The sequence below is a fragment of the Dipodomys ordii genome, unplaced genomic scaffold, assembly GCF_000151885.1.
Source record: "Dipodomys ordii isolate 6190 unplaced genomic scaffold, Dord_2.0 Scaffold56, whole genome shotgun sequence".
NCBI lineage: Eukaryota > Metazoa > Chordata > Mammalia > Rodentia > Heteromyidae > Dipodomys > Dipodomys ordii.
This window is the reverse complement of record NW_012267272.1, coordinates 7,137,633-7,141,797: the sequence shown is the minus strand read 5'-3', so window position 1 is coordinate 7,141,797 and position 4,165 is coordinate 7,137,633. Positions and strand designations below refer to the sequence as shown.

Sequence of the window (4,165 nt, the reverse complement as noted above, 5' to 3'; positions counted from 1 at the left end):
TTCCTTCCTTCCTTCCTTCCTTCCTTCCTTCCTTCCTTCCTTCCTTCCTTCCGCCAGTCCTAGGACTTGAACTCAGGGCCTGAGCACTGTCCCTAAGCTGCTTTGCTCAAAGCTAGCACTCGACCATTTGAGCCACAGCACCACTTCTGGCTTTTTGAGTCATTTATTGGAGATGAGAGTCTTATGGGTTTCCTGCCCAGGGTGGCTTCAAACCCCAGGCCTCAGAGCTCAGCCTCCCGAGCCGCTAGGATTCCAGGCACGCGCCCACATCACCTTTGTAGCCAGCCATCATCCCAATTCTGTCACGTTCACAAAACTGGTTTTTTCTGGGGGCCACTGAGTCAACGCTGTGTGGTGTCCCCAGTTCCCTCTTACCCCTGACCTCCTGTGAGGGGTGGTGATGATGGACAGCTCTAAAGTTCGTTCCTTCTTTTCCCTCCTCCTTGCCATGTGGCACAGGCTCTGGGAAACACACAGCTTTAGTAAAAGCAGCCACCCAAATATATTCCTCTCCAAAAAGAGCAATTTGGGAAGAAGAACCAGCCACTGCGGAGCCGGTGTCCTGCATGGGGAGAGGAAGAGGAGGAGGCTGGATCAGCATGATACTGTGCTGTGTGTGTGTGTATGTATGCACACACACACACACACACACACACAAACACACACACGTGCGCATGCGTACTGGTCCTAGGGCTTGAACTCAGAGCCTGGGTGTTGTCTTTGAGCTTTTCTTCTCAAGGCTTGTACTCTACCACTGGAGCCACAGCTCCACTTCCAGTTTAATTGACACTTAATTAGAGATAAGAGTCTGATGGAGTTTCCAGATTGAATAACGTGATCCTCACATCTCAGCCTCCTGGGTAGCTAGGATTATAAGCATGAGCCACTGTGGACCAGCTAATACCTTTATTTTTTTTGAGGAGGGACCTAACTAGCCTAATAATGAACATAGTTAACCTGGATAAACAGCTTCCCACTGCAGGTTCTTAGCCGTGCAAATCTGCACAGTGGAGGCTCCAGCCATGCCCTTGGCAGCCCCGGCACCCGAGGACACAGCGACTTGTCTGGACCACCATGCTTGGTGACTGATTTTATCTTCTTCCAACTGACCCAGGCTTCTTGGAGCCCCTTCTCACTGGGCAGCCGGGATGGATGGGAGACCCACTGGGCTGTTCCAGCCAATCAGCTTGCCACTAGAAGTTTTTGGGTTACAATTCCAACAAGCATTCGCATGAGATGCTGTTTCAAGAAAAGGCTCATTTCTTTCTTTTTGACAGACACACACATTGCTGCGCGAGCTGGCTGCTGAAGTTATTTTAAACCCTGCAGTTCAATTGACCCAGAAAGAGTTCCTCCTTTGGAACTTCCTTTGAAATATTATTCACTCTGATTCTAACACCCCACCCCCCACCCCATGAACCCGGGGCCTCGTATGTGCCAGGCAAGCACGCCACCACCGAGCCACACCCCAGCCCACACAAGGTTACAAGATTACATTGTGTAGTTCTCTGCCCTTCCCTCTTACTCTGGCCTATGTCCCAAAGCAATAACATCAATAAAAGCAATAAAATTCTAGGGCTGGGGGCTGGGAAGGTGGCTCAGTGGTAGAGCGCTTGCCTTGCATGCATGAGGCCCTGGGTTCAATTCCTCAGCACCACCTAAGTAAAAAGAAAAAAGCAGAAGTGGCGCTGTGGCTCAAGTGGTAGAGCGCTAGCCTTGAGCTGAAGAGCTGAGGGACAGCGCCCAGGCCCAGAGTTCAGGCCCCACGACTGAACCCCCCCCCCAAAAAAAATTCTAGGGCTGGGGAAGGTGGCTCAGTGGTAGAGTGCTTGCCTTGCATGCATGAAGCCCTGGGTTCCATTCCTCAGCACCACATACACAGAAAAAGCTGGGAATGGTGCTGTGGCTCAACTAGCTAAGTGCTAGCCTTGAGCAAAGGAAACTCAGGGACAGTGCCCAGGCCGACTTCAAGCTCCAGGACTGGCAAAAAAATTTTAAAAAATAAATCTTTTATATTAAAAATATATCTTTTGTGATCATCCTAGAAATTGTGGTAAGTGCCAGGTATTTTCAGGCATCCCTTGCAGAGTGGCATGGAGGAAGTAGGATCTAACGCCTTGCGCTACACTGTGTCACCCACTTGCCGCTTGCTGTTTGTTGCTCGCTTTCCAGATGCAGGGCCGGGAGGAGAGGGGCTGGGCCCGGCTTTCTTGTCATCTTCCACCTGCGCTTCTGCGCATGCTCCCACATTGTCCTCAGGAGGTGGGCACTGGTCGGGACAGGCAGTGATTTAAGTTTGGAGGACAGAGAGAGGGGGTGGGTGTGACCCGGGTAGATAGAGCCACGGGGCGGGGTGGGGTGGGGGGTTGGTCTGGCCAGAGAGAACTCTGGATGCTGGTCTGGGGAGGCTTGGATTCGAACCACTGTGGGTTCCTCTCTCGAGGAGGAGGAGGCTGAGGAGAGCTGCTGGTCATGCCAGGTCTGGAGGAAATGGAGGTTAGGGAGGAGCAGGGGGCATGCAAGGCTGGGTGTGGGACCAGATGGGCTTCTGGACTTCCATGGTGCTTGCATGCCTTCAGCTCTGCTTGTATGGGTGCCTGCTAGTTGCCCCATGTCACCCATCTCTTACCCGGCCGGGGTGGGGGGCGGGGGTCTTTCCACCTAGGTTTACAGTAGACTCAGCTTCTCCCTTCTCCAAGGTGTAGGTAGCGTGTAGTAGGCCATTGAGAGGAAGTTGGGTAGCTAAGAGCTGGGGTGGGGGCGACCGCCTCTCATCAAGCACAGCCCCCTTCACTCCACTGCTGTCCTATTTTCCACGGGCGACACTGACTGCGGAGAATGGACTGCACTCCTGGAAGCAATAGTTTGCACTCCCACGGCTTTTAGAACTGGGTTGAAAGAGACCAGCTCGAACCGGTCTCAGCCACAATGGACACAGGCTTATTTCTGTAAAGCTATTCATAAAAAAAAAAAAAAAGAAAAGAAAAAGAAAGGGTTTTCTGAGGTGAACGCTTTATTTCTTTTGTTAGTTTGGAGCCGAGTCTGATCTCCTCAACAAGTCAGTTTGTTTCTGTTTCTGGTTTTTGTTGTCGTTGTTGATTTTTTTTTTTTTCAGAAGACAGGGTTTCACTGTGTAGCCAAAGCTGGCCTAGAACTCACGACCTTCCTGCTTCCCAAGTGCCGGGATCACAGGTGCCTGGCACCTCCCTGGCTCTCCAGGTTGGTTAGAGCTTCCGGAATGATGGACTTGTGTCTGTTCCTGGTACCCTGTGGTCCCAGGGAAGCTGGAAAGCCACTGTCACCTGCCAGTGCTGGCTAAGCTGTGAAGGTCTGGGGACCCGCCGGGAACTCACACACTCAATAATTGTGTCCTCTCTTCCAGCCCTGGCTGGAAACTCCTTGCTGTTTTCTGTTGGAATTTTTGGTTTCTCCATGTTCTGCTTTCTTTGTTTCTTTCTGTTTCTTTTTTCTTTTTTTCTCTTTCTTTCTTTCTTTGTTTACATTAGGAAACCTTTTGGCTGGCTTTGTGTCTTTTCTCAGAGCGTACAAAGGAGGAAAATATGTACAAATTGCTACAAACTCTGGGTAGACTTGTCACTAAGCGAAGAGAGGTTGTGATGATAACTTACAAAAAGATCAAAGACTCATGGCACACCTCGAGGCAAGCTGCATCAGGCCAAGGCTTCTTGCTTACTTCAAAACCATGCTCGAAGCCCAACTGCCAACTACAGCAACCCCAGCAAGGGCCTTAGAAAACCACTGATACAGGCTGGGAATGTGGCTTAGTGCTTGCCTAACATGCATGAAGCCCTGGGTTCCATTTCTTAGGACCACATAAGCAGAAAAGGCCGTAAGTGGCGCTGTGACTTAAGTGGTAGAGTGGCTAGCCTTAAGCAAAAACAGCTCAGGGACAGTGCCCAGGCCCTGAGTCCAAGCCCCAGGACTGGCAAAAAGAAAAAGAATAGAGAGAAAAGGAAAATCACAGATACAAGGCAGGCACCAGTTGTTTATGACTGTAATCCTAGTATTTAGGAGGCTGAGATCTGGAGGAGCATGGTTCAAGGCCAACCCAGGCAGAAAGGTCTGAGAGATGCCATCTCCAAACCTTCGGCAATAAAGCTAGATTACAAGCATGGCTCAAGTGGTAGGAGTGCCAACTGAGCAA

At 50.7% G+C, this 4,165-nt stretch overlaps 1 protein-coding gene across 1 annotated transcript in view; it reads left to right on the top strand.

Annotated features, from left to right (window-relative positions):
- Nucleotides 1-267, top strand: part of Slc37a3 (solute carrier family 37, member 3) — a 65,269-nt gene extending 65,002 nt beyond the window's left edge. The window contains exon 16 of the mRNA XM_013021632.1: nucleotides 257-267. The gene's annotated coding sequence lies outside the window, so the exon portion shown is untranslated. The remainder of the gene's footprint in view (nucleotides 1-256) is intronic.
- Nucleotides 268-4,165: the final 3,898 nt, after the last annotated feature.